We start from the raw sequence: 16,833 nt of genomic DNA, 5'->3' as shown, positions 1-16,833 counted from the left end.
ATAGGCTGTTATCAGCAGTTTTTGGCAGGGGTGTTTTCTGGCTGGAAAAAAAAAAAACTAAAACTAGTGGGTTTTAGGAGGCGTTTTCCAGCTGTAAAAATGCTCTGACGCTGACAAACGCCCAAAAAACGCTGAAAAATGTGACTATTCTGCGTTTATCAACGTTTTTGAGCCATATGCTTTTGTGGGAGTATAGTTTTGTTATAAAAAAAAGTTAAAAACACTACACTAAACGCAGAAAAACGATACTGCATAAAAACTGAAAAACTCCTTCTACAGCTAAAGCTTTCTACTGACGTTTTGATAACTTCCAGTGTGCATGAGGCCTTATTGCGCAACCTCCACTGCCGCCTTGCTGGATCTTTACTGCGGCAGCATAAAACTTACATATAGACTGACCATGCCAATTGCCACCTGAAGATGATACATAGACTTAGGTGCTTTCTCCTCTATCCCTGCTGTTCTAAGTACTGTTGTATAAGTGACTTACAAATAGCTAGGCCCAGGCCATAAGTATAAACCTGACTGTTGCCTGATGCAGCTTTTTTCTGTTGCCTGAAATGACCAAATTGTGGTTAAATGTCTGTCTCATGCTCTATGACAAGCTAAAATAAAACCGTACGCTCCCCCAAAAAAAACCTATAAACTTCTATTTACCAAAAAAAAATTGCACTTTCAGGTACATGCATCCCAGCTTTGCTGTAGAGCACACAGGTACCCCCAAATCCATGCTGCTCCTTTCAGGAATACACTTGAATTGTTTGGGGGTACATATCCTCCTTTTCTGCCAAGATGCTACATAGGAACCAATAAAGTAATTTGTAGCTAAGGGCTTCCATGGATTCTGTAAAGCTTAAAGCCTAAAGTGCACATGAATCCTCGCATTATAAGCCATTCAGTTTAAAATAGAAATGAAAGTCAAAACATATGTAACTACTGTATATGTATATAATTCTAAATACATGTTTTTATAAGTGATCCTATCCCCCTGTTCTCAGCTGCATATGGAGCTTGGAGAGGTGGGGGTGGAGACTGCAGGGGGAATGTGTCAGCGAGAGGTAGAGAAAAGCAGTACAGTATACTGATCATTGTAAGATTCTGGTACCTTTGGTACCCTTATTGCCCATTTTCCTTTTCATATTGCGTCCCACCTTTTTAGTTAGGTGGAACGCATATACCTTTAAGCCGTATGACATCATCACTGAGCGCCGCTCTGAGCGGCTATTTCAATCGCCGGCTTTCTCTCTCAGGTAGTTCGTTCAAGCCGCCAGTATACAGCTATGCCTGACGCTACCTGGACTTGTATCTCGCTACCTGTTCTTGTGCTTCACTTTCTGATCTTGTATCTCGCTACCTGATCTACCGCATGCTTACAAGCCTTGTCTTATGCTGCCGGAGCCTCCAGCTATTCTCTTTACCTGGAACAGACCGGAACCTCGATACTGATCCCGTATCTCGCTACCGGATCACTCCCTCACTACCGGACCCCTCTACTTACTAACCTTACTAGTGATAAGTACCCCACAGGGGATTCCTCCATAACTAACTTACACTATCTACTTCTGCACATTAAGGACTGTTACTATCTATGCATTACTAATTCTATCATCTGCACTGTTACATAGATTGCTAGCTCTTGAGTCTACTACCATCTATCCTTGCACTGGGTTAGTCTCTCCTGTATATCATCTGCTGTCCTTACCACCTATTACCATACATGATTACTAACCTATCTGTATCCTACCTATTACCGTCTACTACTCTCCTGAACATTACTATCAAGTGCTTATCATTGCTATCACTGCTCACACCTGTCCCTTCAGCACATCACCTCTATACTGTCATATACATCCTATCACTCCAGGAACATCTTATTGAGTGTGTGTATATCTGTATACTGAAGCAGGCGGGTCCACAGTGATGAGTCTGGAGAGTTGGATCTGGTAATTCAACACATCTCTACATGACTACTGAGTGGAGATTCTGCAGCTGCAAATCCAGCTTACTATAAAAACGCAGGAGCGTTACAATCATTCCAGTGAATGGCTGTGCATTGGGGCATGTCAGCACAGGTCCTACCATTGGAGGATAGGCAGGCTGTTCTCCCATCACAGCCAGAAAACTGACTGAGATGAATGACCTCTTATGCTTAGTGTGGTCAGCTATAAATAAGAAAGAAGGGGTAGCAGCAGGATCAGCAGGGATTTCACAAATGAAGCAATGCAAAGAGAACATAAGTTTTACAGTAGTTCTAAGCCTAAACATTTTTTTTTTACCTTAAAGTGGAGCTCCACCCAAAAGGGAAAGCTTGGCTTGTCTGCCTTCCCCCCTCATCTGCCACATTTGGCATTTTTTGGGAGGGAGGGAGGGGGAAGCAGGCATAACGTTTTAACAGGTACTTGCTCCCACTTTTGGCTCAGTTCACCACGGTGAACTAAGACGTAAATTCGGCCCCCTTCCTTCCCCTGCAGCCTTCAGGGACACTTTACAGGTCCCAGATGACTGCAGCCCATTCACAAAGTACAGCATGCTTCGCACATTCGGAGAAGGGTTTCCCTTAGTCAAGATGGCGGTACCAGCACCCAGTACCCAGTACAGTGGACAGAAAGGAATTCCTTGCATAAAAGGTAAAAAATATTTAGGCAATGTTTACTGATCAGTATCCCCCTCACCCCCCCTCCTTTACTTACCTGAGCCCTTCATTCGATCCAGCACTGTGCATGTGTGCAGGTCTTCTCTCCCCTCACTTTCGGGTCTTACTGGCTTTGCTGGGGTACTGGGAGCTATTGGCTCCCACTGCTGTCAACCAAATCCAATGATGATGAAGTGGGGGGCATGGCTGAGTCCTGCTGTCTGTGTCAATGGACGAAGTAGTGCGGCTCAGGAGTGACCGTGCACAAGTGCCCCCATAGAAATGGCTTCTCGTGGGGGCACTGGACATAACACAGGAGCCAGGAGCACCGGCGGGGGATCCGAGAAAAGGAGGTTCAAGTCCACTCTGTGCAATTTCATTGCACAAAGGTAGGTAAGTATAGAGATGTTTATTTATAAATAAAAAATACCTTTACAACCACTTTAACACAAGTACATGGTACAGCAGACATATCAGGAATATAAAATGTTGGGGAAATAAACACAGGTCTGTTCTATAATGACAGGCCAATGACAGTTGAGTGGGGACAAAGTGATCAGTCCCCCAAAACAACCTGTAGGCTTGGCCCCAGTTAGGACACTGCATAATCGCTTCCAGTGCCACTTGATCTTTAAACTCTCAAACATGTTCCGTAAAAGCATTATGAAATCAGGCGGGTAGTAGCAATGCAGAGGGGTGAAAAGGAGGGAGATGGGGTTAAGGGGGGGGGGAGAGGGGGAAGAGAAAGAAAAAAGGGGGGAGGGGGGAGGGTAGTCATATGAATGTACTAGTACATCCTTGTGATTTTCTGATCACCAACGAACACGCCCCCTCACGGTGTGGGAATTGGGAGTGTTTTGGGCCTGAACCACGAAAGAGTATTAGTAGAGAGGCAAGCCATAAAAAGGAGGGGGGGACAAGGCGGGAGAAGGAGTGGTGGGGAAAAGGGGGGGAGGAAACCGAGTGATCAAAGACTGAAAGAAATAGCGACATAACTAATCTCTAAATGCAAGCTGAGTACATATCCTAATACAGCTGGGCATTGAGTAAATCACTGTTACTAAATGGAGTAGCTGGTTAAGTGAAACGTGAAAGGGGGGATGTTCTCCCGTCTGTGTTGTCTTGGGAAGCTCCGTTTGGGCTACGGGGGAGATGGGTATGGTAAAGTTCCGCATATGCAGTCCATTTCCTCCAAAACTTGACCGAGCCGGCTTTGTTCAAGGTCAGGTCCAATTGCTCTTTTAGTAGGAGGGCGGTGAGGTCGGTCTTGACTTCCCCCACCCGAGGCGGCGTAGGGGACGCCCAATGGCGGAGGACAACCCTCCTGGACACCATGAAGCAGGTAACCAACCAGGGTTTGTGCTTCCGTACAACCAAAGATCTTTGTTTAAGGTCCAACCCTGGAGCGGGCTTGGGTGTCCCATCCAAGTATCCAAACAGAAGGGGGAGAGGGTCCCTGGGCCACTTGATCTTGATTTTTCCAAATGCTAAATAAAGGTTAGGAGAGACTTGTTTCCCAGGAAAGTTACCACTTCATCAAGAATTGTGAAAGGAGATTGTGAAAAGGAAAATGTATTTGGTGCCAGCAATTATCATCTTGTAATCTTCCCATAATTCTCCCATTAAATCACTTAGAACGGCAGGAGTAGGTGTGATGAGGCATTGTGTGGGCAACAGATCAGAAGTGCTTAGTGGCAGGACTGTAGGTGTGTGGGCCTGTGTTCTTTTGGCAGTGGAGAGCATGCTTGAGGCAAGAGAGGTAAGCAGAACCTGTTACAGTACAGGCTTGTTATTCTAATCGCCGGTCTAATTACTTGTTTATTGCTAATTGAACTTTACATGACTTCTCCTGTCTTTGTTCCTGCCTGGGTGCCTACATCTCAATAATAACATCATCCTTTTTGGGTTGTGCCTAAATTATCCGCTTAAAGACATAATTCAAGATGCTCATCTGTTAGCATGTTTACTGATCTACCAAGCTCAGTATCGGGTACACAATTTGAACAAGACAAATAAAAAGCTCATATGACAACCACTGTCAGTAATATCAGTTTATATTTCATATATTCATATTTTTTTAGGTAAAATGTTTTTCAAAATGATTCCTATTAGTCTCTTGTAATTTCCATAACTTTTAGTGTTGGTAACCTTAGTCATCACAGAGCAGAAATTTAGGGGAAAACCAAAATTTTACGTTTGAGGTGAGTGGGAATCAGTGTCCATCCTTGCCAGCCTTGTTCTGAGCCTATCCAGTAGGTTGTCAAAAGCAATAACGAACATCCATGTGAAGTTTAGAAATTTTGCAGGATGCATGCAAAGGTGGGCATACAAGTTGGTAAAGTGCCCCAAAGAGAGACGTTGGGATACAATAGGAAGCGTCCAGAAACAACGACCATTGCTGCTTCTCTTCTCCTCCAGCTGTCTCCTTCTCCGCAGCCTCCGTAAGACAATCAGCATCAATTTTCTGAATGATGGGATCGAAAACAGCAATCAAAAACTCCAAAAACTTGCAGATACTCTCAGATGCTGTCTCTCCGCTCTCTTTCCAACCAAAATGTGCACCGATACATGCTGCATTGTGGGAAATTTTGGAGTGGAAAATAGAAGAGGGTTGTATTCTTTTAAAAAAACTGTTGCTAAAGGCTAACGCGGCTAAACTGTATTAACGCCAATGCAAACCACTTCTAAAATCGCATTTTTAACACCGCTTTTTGGTGTTGGTACTGGCTTTGCAGCTCATTTTTTCTAACGCCCTGCGTGCATGCGGACTTAGGAACAGGGCCATCTTATTGAATGGGCATGCTGGGCAGTTTTACAGGGGGCCCCACCTGCCCAGCGACACAGCCCCAGCCAAGCATTAGTCCAGATTCCCGTGGGCATCCCCCCGCCGATCTTAGCAGGTGGCAAGCGCCTGTCGGCCCTGCGCTGCTGTCAGGCCACTTGGGCCATGGGGGGGAGCCCACAACTGCAGGATTGCCTGTCCCCCTCCACGGGAACAGGCACACACAGGACAGTTGAGCCTGACTCCTGTCCGTGTGTGTGTTCACCGGACCCAGCCGCCGAACTTGGAAGCTGTCTTTAGCCTGGCACTGCTGTACCAATAAATGTAGCCTTATCGATAATTTGCATTTTATTCTTGTGGGTGATTGTGTAGTCAGGGACCCAGTGCACTGCATTGCCCGGGGCCCTTTAATGCTCTTAAGATGGCACTGCTTAGGAACATCATTTCTTACTCCCTGTTGTGAGTCTAGGACAGGAACTAAATGTAAATCTCTCCAAACCTTACAAAAGTCCCAATCCTTTTTCACTGTATTTAAAATGAAGGATTTATGGGATTTATGATTTACCTGATAAAGTGCTATGTAAAGCCTCTAAAGTTCTAAGTGGAAGGAGGCTCAAGATACTGATAACCAATTACACATACATTTCTAAATTTTGTATTGCATTGTGTGCTGACAGTTCAGTACGTGCTGCATGCAAATGTGGTGTTGCAGCTTAAAAAGGTACGCCCTTCTTTGCCTATTGAGAGTCATAGTTTGTTTACTTTTCGAGAGTGTCCATTGTTGTTTCTTGTGTAGCACTATCCCCGTACGGCTTGCTGTATGATGACTTCTTGACTTCTTTGGCCTCCTCTGATTACCAGAATACAGTCACTTAGGGTACAGTTCACACATTCATCCTAACTCCCGATGGCTCATTGCTCAATAAACAGTCCAGAGGTGTTGGCTTTCAGTATTTATTGTGGAACTTGGATGGGAGAAGGGAATAGTGGGATACTCCAACTGGAACTATATACCGTACATTGGATAAGGACAACATCTTGACTATTGTCAAACGTGGGACAACTGCATATGATATATAGTATGGCAGGATCCCATTCGGAATCCACTTTGAATTAGGAGTAAAATCAAAGACTCGCCATCTACAGCTGGCATTTGTGTAAGTTAGGTAAAACAGCTTGTAGGATTAACCATACTATAATTTTTACAAATATCATTGAGACCTTTCCGTTAAAATAACCTCTCTCAATCAACATTAACAGTTTTATTCCTTATGCTGCTAGCATTAGGGCCCATTTACACTAGGAATTGCATTTGAATTGCACAGGAATGCTGTGCAGTTCCTGTGCGATTCACATGCAATTCTGTGCTCTGTGATTTCAACCCTATTCATTTTGAATTGGCTGAAATCGCATCACACCAAAAGTAGTGCATGCTCTAACTTTTGAAATGAACGACAATGGCATTGCATGGTACTTTTGTACCATATGATCTGGTGCGGGCAAACGCACTGCTTTTTCAACCTGCGTTTTGGGTGTCATTACCTTGGTACTGACCCCTGAAGCAGATCACAATAGCACTGTATTTGGAATGGGGTGTGGGAAACCACACAGGAACGGGGTTTTTCCGCACTGCATTCTAGTGTGGGCAGGCCCTAATTGAATAGATAAAAAGGTATATTATGTAGTACCCTGTTCCTAAATTAGAGCTACTATGTAAATTTAGTTTTTGGCTGGGCTGTTAGTAACTCAGATTGATTGTACAGTTTATCTGGTCTTTTCCAAAGCTCAATTAGATTGTGCATTTCTCTCTGATGCCAGTAGGTGTCACTGGTACCACAGGCCAGTATGAGATAGTACAACTAGGTTAAGTTATGAATATTTATTTTTCTTCCAGCCAGCCCAGTAGGAGGTTCTTGGCCACTGGTGCATTCTGGGAGATGATATATATTTGGTTGGGGCCATGTGCTCGCTCTATTGCCTCAGGCCCTCCTGGCCTAGGAATGTGCTGCTGAAGTGAGCTCTGTGTGTAGGCCCAGAAGCCAGTCTGGGGCCTACTAATCCTGAGGTGGTCCTTAGGCTGTCTTGCCCGGCTTGGAAGAAGCCAAGCCAAGCCAAACTGAGAAGATCCATGGGAGAACCCTTGCTGGAGAGAGCCAGGATGAAGGCTGGTCTCTCAAGAGGACCTGGTGACTGGTTTGGAGGACGGACCTGCATCTAAAACATGCTTACAGTGTTGCTGGGTCAACTTAAAGGTTCTGGTACAGTGAAGCTGTACTTTTTCTGGATCTAAAGAGTCTGTAATCTGTTAATAGTATCTAAGAGACCCCTAACCCTCTCTCCTACTACCTTCTTTCAAGTTCTACATTAAAACTTTAAAAAAAGATCAAAAGTGACTGGTGCCCAATTTTTGTTCAAAATTCCCCATAATAGCCATGGACTCAGCCTTGGGGTAAATTCTAGCAGCCCTCCCTGTCACTGGGGGTTACCAGACCACCTCTGGAGGTCAGGGGGCATTAAAATTATATTTTATACATGTTTTAAACTTCCTTTTTTTACATTTCTTCAGTTGCTTCCTGGTTTCTGGCCTAGGCCAACATGATGTTATACGTCCCAGCCCAGGAGATTTCATGGGATTGTTTTAAAATGTAATCTAAAGGAGGGCAAGAGGGGCTTGCTTAGCTAAGCACACCCGTCTGCTTGAGCTAAGAGCAGATGGATTCCAGGAAGTAAATACTACATTACCATCTACGTATGGTGGGGAGGAGCTAATTTTGGAAAGTTGTTTTTACCTTAATGCAGAGAATGCAATAAGGTAAAAAATCTTTAGCCTTTACAACCACTTTAAAGCTAGAAATGCTAAGGGGTGTTTTTCAAAGTGATTTCTCCACAAAATAAAATATGATATGGATGGATGAGTGAGTTTGCTTTGAATATTAAAATTAATTAAATAGCAATTTTGGTTTCTGGTGCTCAGATACAGCTAAAGTGTTAGTAAGGCAAATTGTTTATCAAAATAACAAAGCAGCTATACGTACCTACTCTGTGCAATGATATTGCAGAGTGGCCCTGAATACCCTCTTCCCAGGTCCCCCTGCTGTCCACTCCTTCTCTTCCCAAGTTCCAGCTGAAAAAAGCCCTGTGTCTGTCTCCATAGCATGCGCTTGCTATTGGATGTGCGGGCTTTCTCCCAAGCAAGGCTGTGTGTGTCTATAGACACACATAGCATGACTTAGCCACACCCCTCGCTACCTCCTCACTGGATTTGATTGACAGCATTAGGAGCCAATGGCCTCCTTGTCCAGGGAGGGGGAGAGAAAGAGAGAGAACAGCAATGCTGCTCTCAGGCACAGTGCTGGATTGAGATTGGGCTCAGGTAGGTATTTGGGTGGGGGGGAGCTAATCTTGGAAAGTTGTTTTATCCTAATGCAGAGAATGCAGTAAGGTAAAAGATCTTTAGACTTTACAACCACTTTAAAGTCCGCTTTAATGAGTGTAAAATCTACATATAAGGTGGACAGGACTCAATCTGGCAAAAAAGTAGGCAGGTAATGCAATTTATAGCTATGGCAAATAATGCGACAGGCATTCGACTGGTAATAACGCACATCATCAATGCTGAATAGCAAATCGTGTTGCTTCTCTGATGAATGCCAGTAAACATGTTTCCAATTTACAAAATCCTCTGGAAGATATTCTTTGAACAGCGGCTGCAGCCAATTGGCTGCAGTGCTGATCAGTGTATTCTGACAGTGAAGATTCCCTGCTGTCAGGGACTAGGGAATGTTGCCAGTTTCTACTTTGTCTGTTAACAAACCCTACAGGCTACCCCTTTACAGGATAAGTCAGTGATGGCGAACATTGGCAACATTTTGGAACTACATTTCCCATGATGCTTAACCACTTGCCGACTGCCGCACGACTATTTACGTCGGCAGTCAGCCCCTCACAGGCAGAGCGACGTAGATATACGTCGCTAGCCTGTAAGGGTGTGGGGAGCGAGTGCGCGCCGCCAGAGGCACGCTCCCGCTCGGTCACGGACCCCCCCCGCGCGTGTGCCCGGCGGACCCGATGACCGCCGGGCACTCGCGATCGTCCGTGACAGTGGGAGAAAGGCAGGCGGCTAATGTAAACAAAGCCGCCTGTCAGTTCTCCCTGTGTAAGAATGATGATCAAACGGTTCTACTATGTAGGACCGTTGATCACTGTTCTTACACACACAGCCACAGCCAATCACAGTTAGAAGCACGCCCCTAGGACACACTTAACCCCTCCCTCTCCAATACAGTTAACTCCTTCACTGCCAGTGTCATTTTTACAGTAACAGTGCATATATATAGCACTGATTACTGTAGTAATGTCACTGGTAACCCCAAAAGTGTCAAAAATGTCAGTCAAGGGTCCGATCTGTCCGCCCCAATGTCGCAGTCCCGCAAAAAAAATTGCAGATCGCCGCCATTACTCGTTAAAAAAAAAATGACGAAAATCTTTCCCTTTGTTAGTAAACGCAATAACTTTTGTGCAAACCAATCAAAATACGCTTTTGCGATTTTTTTACCAAACATATGGTAAAAAAAAATTGGCCTAAAATGTTAAAAAATTTTGATTTTTACTTTTTTTTGGGGGGAATTTCATATAAAAAAATTTGAAAAATATTGTTATTTTTGCAAAATTGACGCTCTTTTTTTGTTTATAACGCATGATCAAAAAATCGCACAGGTGATCAAATACCACCAAAATAAAACTCTGTTTGTGGGAAAAAAAGGACACCAAATTCCTTTAGGTACAGCATCGCACGACCGCGCAATTGGCCGTTAAAGTCATGCAGTGCCGAATCGCAAAATAGGCCCTGGTCAGGAAGGGGGTAAAATCTTCCGGGGCTTAAGTGGTTAACTACACTGCAGAATGCATGAGCATCATGGGAAATGTACTTCCAAAACTTCTAGGGTGCAAAGGTTTACCATCACTGGGACATGTAGTGCTGACTCCTTTTCCTGCTGCATCTCATTACCAGGCTGCACATCTCACTACCAAACATAGACATTCTATTGACTATTGTCAAGCATCTGGAATGGTAAATTACCTTTCAGACATATAACCCTCTCATATCCAGTTTTAATATGCATTTAATGTGTGGAGAATAGGACCTTGAATATAATATATAACTAAACAATTTCTACCCAAGGTAAAAAAGCAATCATGACATCTTTGCTTTCCATTATCCAAGACAGTTTTATGATCACTCATTTGCATAGTAAAATTCCAAAAATTTACTGTCATCCCAATTAAGCATCTATTCAATCTGGTTGTGAAACCGTATTTCTCAGGGACCTCCCTGAGCAAATATTAAAGATTAAGACTGCAAAAATCACACCTCTATCCACCTGAGCAGTTTCTGCTGAATAACTATCAGACAGTTGGGATAAAATTAGCATGGAAACCAAACCAGTTAGGTTACCTGAGGGAAAAGCAGGTGTCTTTTAGATTCCAACCCTGCCCCAGAGTTGTTGGAATGTGGAAAGTGTGGGGGAAGGAGGGAGATGAGAATAGAAGGCACATATTTTAATATTCCGGAGAAGCCTCGCCCCACAATCCTCACTTTTCTTCTTTCATGCCTTAGGAGTGTTCTGAAGTTCACATTCTGCCCAGCCCATAAGTCAGGAGGCAGAAGGCGTAGCTCCTTATGAGAAAACATTGCTGCTCAGGGCCATGTGTCATAACTGGTCATGAAATACAGATGGAATGGAAACTCCCGGGGGCAGGAATTTAGTCCCCGTCACTTGCTCTGTGACATTGTGCTGTACGTTTACTACTGTATATAGGTAACCCCGGTCTCTATGTTCAGTTTGATTATTTTCATTAACAGTAACACTAGCTAATTTTTAAGGATCTGCAAAAAGCACAACTGCAGCACAAGTAGTAAAAATTACCTCAACAAAAAATAAAAATGGAACCGTGTATGGCTAGCTTTAGCTTGGCTCACATACAGAAGCCCCCTAATCTGATTCCATTTAGTTAGAATGTACTAATTAAAACATTTTTGGGGCTCCCTTACTTTACCAATAGACCCAAATCTATCTTGTCAGGAAAGGGGTTGCAGTGAGTGCGTGCCTCCCTTTCAGAGAATGCCTATTGGATGTTTGATTCGAAGAGAAGCGCATGCATGTGGAGCTATTAGCAGAATAGTGACCAGACACGTGCGTGCACACAAGAATGCGCATGGACGCGCACACAGTGCATGTTGGCACCAGACGGACATTTAAGAATGCTTCTGCTCATGCTTAAGTGCTGACTGGTCTTTTGGATGTTCCCTGCGTTCTTCCTGTGTGTTTCCTTCATTGCTGACCTGGCTTGCCCCTGTCCTGATCTTAGATTCTGCTTCTGATTTGTTGCTTCATTACTGACCGCTGCTCTGTTCCTGAATTCAGCTCTGCTTATGATTCGGTACCTCATTGCCCACCTATTAATGACCCTGGCTATTCCATTGATCACACTGCTACCTCCGATCCTGGCTGTCCTTCCTTCTGGATAGGGATGGGCCGAAACACCCCCCTGTTTGGTTTGCAGCAGAATTCCCGAACAGGGGAAATGTTCTAACCCAAACGGGGAGCCCCTATTGAGGTCTAAGGGAGCCAAACAGGACAAATCTAAGTGCCCATTTTGAAGGCTTATATGCAAGTAATTGACCATAAAAGAAGTATGGGGGTCTGGGTATTGCCCTTGGGGACATGTATCAATAATAAAAAAACAAAAAACAAAAAAATATATAATTTTCTTTTAAGAGTAGTGATTTTAATTATGCTTAAAATGCAACAATAAAAATGAAAAGTTCCTTTAAATATTGTGCCTGTAAAGTGGTGAATCTGTAGCATGCATGAAACATGCTACAGCAAAAATCTAAAGAACAAAACAAGTCAAATCCCAATTTAAAATGACTCGCATTTAGAATTGCTGGCAGCCAACTATTGAAAAAATAAAGAAAAAACCAGCGTGGGATCCCCCCCCCCCCAGTTAATACCAGGCCCATTGGGTCTGGTATGGATTTTAAGGGGAACCCCAAGCCAAAATGTAAAATAAAAATGATGTGGGGTCCCCCCAAAAGCCCAAACCACACCCTTATCCGGGCATGCAGTCTGGCAGGTCAGGAAAAGGGAGGGGGGGGGGTGATCAAGCGCCCTGCCCTTCTAAACCATACCAGGCCACATGCCCTCAACATGGGGGGATGGGTGTTTTTGGGCAGGGAGGGCTCTGCCCCCCCATCCCAATGCACCTTGTCCTCATGTTGATGGGGACAGGGGCCTCTTCCCGACAACCCTGGGCTGTGGTTGTCGGGGCCCCCAGATCCTGCCCTCCCCCCATGTGAATGGGGATCGGGTACATAGTACCCTACCCATTTACCCAAAAAGTGTACAAAAGTAATAACCACAATAGACAGTTTTTTGACAAATCCTTTATTAAAAAATTTAAAAAATAGTGTCCCTCAATGTAAATCCATTGTCATTCAGGCCGCAACGCCGACCCAGAAAATAGGAAAAATTAAAGATGCTCTCGCCTCTTGGGAGGCCTTCCGCCGCATACCTGCTCCGCGCTTTGACATTTCTTATACAGGCAAGGGGGCGGGGCCACCTGGATACATCATGCGGGGGCCCCGTCCCCTTCTGACGTCATGTAACATTTGGAGTGGGGTTCCCCTCCAAATCCAAATGACATTTTTTCTTTTTTTTACCTGCATTCTTTTTTTTAATTCAGCTGTCAGCGGGAAACCCACTGACACCTGATGGCTCATCGGTTGAAAGGGATGCAGCGGCCCACTTCCCGGCCCTACTTCTTAACAACCAGCTTACACTGCACTGTGATTGAGCAAATCTTTTCCCAATCGGGGCACAGAATGCACTGTGCAGCGCTCAGTTTATTGCAGGGTGTTGGTCGGGGAGAACACCCTGCAAATTCAGGTGTTCGGCGAATGGCCAAACAGGCAAATTTTTGGCCTGAACTCATGCTCGGTCCAAACCTTTCGCCCATACCTACTGCTAGAGTGCTTGCCTAGCTACCAGGCCACATGCCTTTCAATATTGAGGGTATACTATGCCAGGAAAGGAGTGGGCAGCAAAGTTCTGGGACAACGCCATATGACAGCACCCCAGATTTAGGGCTTAGCGATCACAGTCACACCATGTTCCTAGGACACGGCGCAAGCCCGATCTCAGTAAAGAGCTGATGTTGCGGTTCTTTACCCATGTGATTGGCTGTGTCCAATTACAGCCAGTCACGTGTAAACAAGGAAATGCCGTTTGTCAGTTTGAGGCAAGGAGAGTCAGTCAGCAGCATCTTCTCGCAGGGGAGACCTGCACAGGTAATTAGGGCACTGATCGGTGCCCTTCTTACAGTACAGCCCCAGCAGTGCCCATCAACGACATGAATCAGTGCCCTTCAGTGACACCAATCAGTGCCTATTAGTGATGCCAGTCAGTGCTGCCTTTAACTGCCTACTCATCAGTGCAGCCCATCAGTGCCACCTATCATTGCCTATCAGTGTGGCATATTAGTGCCTCCTCATTAGGGATGATCGAACGGTTCGGGTCCACCATCGGTTCGGCCCGAACATTGGGTGTTCGAGGTTCGGCCGAATTTAGAACTTTTTGCCCAAAAAGTTCGGAATTCGGCAACCAGAACCGCCCAAAATGCAATGCTTCAGGAAATGGGCTTTAAAAGCCCGTGATTGGACCAGAACCATTAGCAAAAGCCAATTGAGGGGGCAGAAGAATGCTAGGAATGTGATTGGAGTGACTAGGGGGTCCCTAGACCAATCATTAGTGAATACGCCCCCCAGTATATAAGATCGCCCCCGCCATATTCCCAGCATTGTTATACTGGACATGGAAGAGAGTGGAAGCAGTTCTGTTAATTTTACTTTAAAAGTGTCATTTAGCTATTTTTAGTGTGAGGAAAGGGATATCTAGTGTAGTTAGAGTGCTCCTTTACACTTAAGTTAGCTTCAAAAATTTAGTTTCTGTAGGGAAAGTGTTAAGTGTCAGGGGACCGTAGTGTAGTGTAGGGTTAACTGACAGTGACTGCTATGGCAGGGTGACAAAACCCTTCCATAGCAGGGTGACCGCTATAGAGAAATGATCATTTCTCTGCTTCGGGACAGGAATGTGGCTTCTCACCAGCAAGCATTTTTTAATGCTGCAGGGGCTGCCACTGCCAGTGCTTTTTTGAGGACATGTTTGATGTCAGACATGACATCTGAATATGTGTATAGGGGGTATATATAGACATATATGTCTGAATATATACCCCTAGACATATATAGGTGTGATAGTAGCAGAAATAAATGCTTGCGCTAATGAAATCATTTACAGTAATATATTTCTGCTACTATCACACCTATATATGTCTAGGGGTATATATTCAGACATATATGCCTATATATACCCCCTATACACATGTTCAGATGTTTTGCCTGCCTCAAAAGAACCCCAAAAAATGCCAAAAAAACGCTAGTGTCAAAAAAAAAAATGCCCAGGTGTGTTTTTGCTGGCATTTTTTGGGGGGTTTTGGAGGCAGGCAAAACATCAGAACTTGTGCACAGTACCACTATACACAAGTTCAGATGTTTTGCCTGCCTCAAAAGAACCCCAAAAAATGCCAAAAAAAACGCTAGCGTCAAAAAAAAAATGCCCAGGTGTGTTTTTGCTGGCATTTTTTGGGGGGTTTTGGAGGCAGGCAAAACATCAGAACTTGTGCACAGTACCACTATACACAAGTTCAGATGTTTTGCCTGCCTCAAAAGAACCCCAAAAAATGCCAAAAAAAACGCTAGCGTCAAAAAAAAATGCCCAGGTGTGTTTTTGCTGGCATTTTTTGGGGGGTTTTGGAGGCAGGCAAAACATCAGAACTTGTGCACAGTACCACTATACACAAGTTCAGATGTTTTTCCTGACTGCAAAGAACCCAAAAAAATGCCTGCTATTAAACCGGCAAGGTGTTACAGCAGAGAAGCCATATTCCTGTGCTTAAAGTTTTCTAATACAAACGATCTTTTTTTTATGGTTCTGGACATGCTACAGAGCTGAAACTTCACAGGTACACCTTTTAGACCCCCCAGACACAAAATCACACAAAAAAAAGTTCTTAAAAATTGTCATTTTTGATAAAAAAGCCAATTATTGAAAAATCTAAAAAAAAAAAAAAAAAGAGAGATTTTTTGATTTTTACTTTGGATTTAGTATCTGGGGGGTCTAAAAAGTGTACATGTGAAGTTTCAGCTCTGTAGCATGTCCAGAACCCCCCAAAAATTAGCATTTTCTTATAATTTTTATTAGAACAGGAATACGGCTTCTCTACGGCGCTTTTTCTTGCATTTATCGGGCATTTTTGGAGGCAGGCATGACTTTTTTTGGATTTAGTGTCTGGGGGGTCTAAAAAGTGTACCTGTGAAGTTTCAGCTCTGTAGCATGTCCAGAACCAGAAAAAAAGATAATTTTTCAGTAGAGCAGGGATGGTGGGACCCCTCTTTTACACTTATATGATCTTTTTTTGGGGTTCTGGACATGCTACAGAGCTGAAACTTCACAGGTACACCTTTTAGACCCCCCAGACACAAAATCACACAAAAAAGTTCTTAAAAATTGTCATTTTTGATAAAAAAGCCAATTATTGAAAAATTAAAAAAAAAAAAAAAAAAAAAAAAAAAAGAGATTTATTGATTTTTACTTTGGATTTAGTATCTGGGGGGTCTAAAAGGTGTACCTGTGAAGTTTCAGCTCTGTAGCATGTCCAGAACCAGAAAAAAAAAGATCGTTTGTATTAGAAAACTTTAAGCACAGGAATATGGCTTCTCTGCTGTAACACCTTGCCGGTTTAATAGCAGGCATTTTTTTGGGTTCTTTGCAGTCAGGAAAAACATCTGAACTTGTGTATAGTGGTACTGTGCACAAGTTCTGATGTTTTGCCTGCCTCCAAAATCCCCAAAAAATGCCAGCAAAAACACACCTGGGCATTTTTTTTTTGACGCTAGCGTTTTTTTTGGCATTTTTTGGGGTTCTTTTGAGGCAGGCAAAACATCTGAACATGTGTATAGGGTGTATATATAGGCATATATGTCTGAATATATACCCCTAGACATATATAGGTGTGATAGTAGCAGAAATATATTACTGTAAATGATTTCATTAGCGCAAGCATTTATTTCTGCTACTATCACACCTATATATGTCTAGGGGTATATATTCAGACATATATGTCTATATATCCCCCCTATACACATGTTCAGATGTTTTGCCTGCCTCAAAAGAACCCCAAAAAATGCCAAAAAAAAACGGTAGCGTCAAAAAAAAAAATGCCCAGGTGTGTTTTTGCTGGCATTTTTTGGGGAATTTTGGAGGCAGGCAAAACATCAGAACTTGTGCACAGTACTACT

The sequence above is a fragment of the Pelophylax lessonae genome (assembly GCF_965119305.1).
Source record: "Pelophylax lessonae genome assembly, chromosome: 6".
Taxonomy (NCBI): domain Eukaryota; kingdom Metazoa; phylum Chordata; class Amphibia; order Anura; family Ranidae; genus Pelophylax; species Pelophylax lessonae.
Note: the sequence above shows the minus strand (reverse complement) of the source record.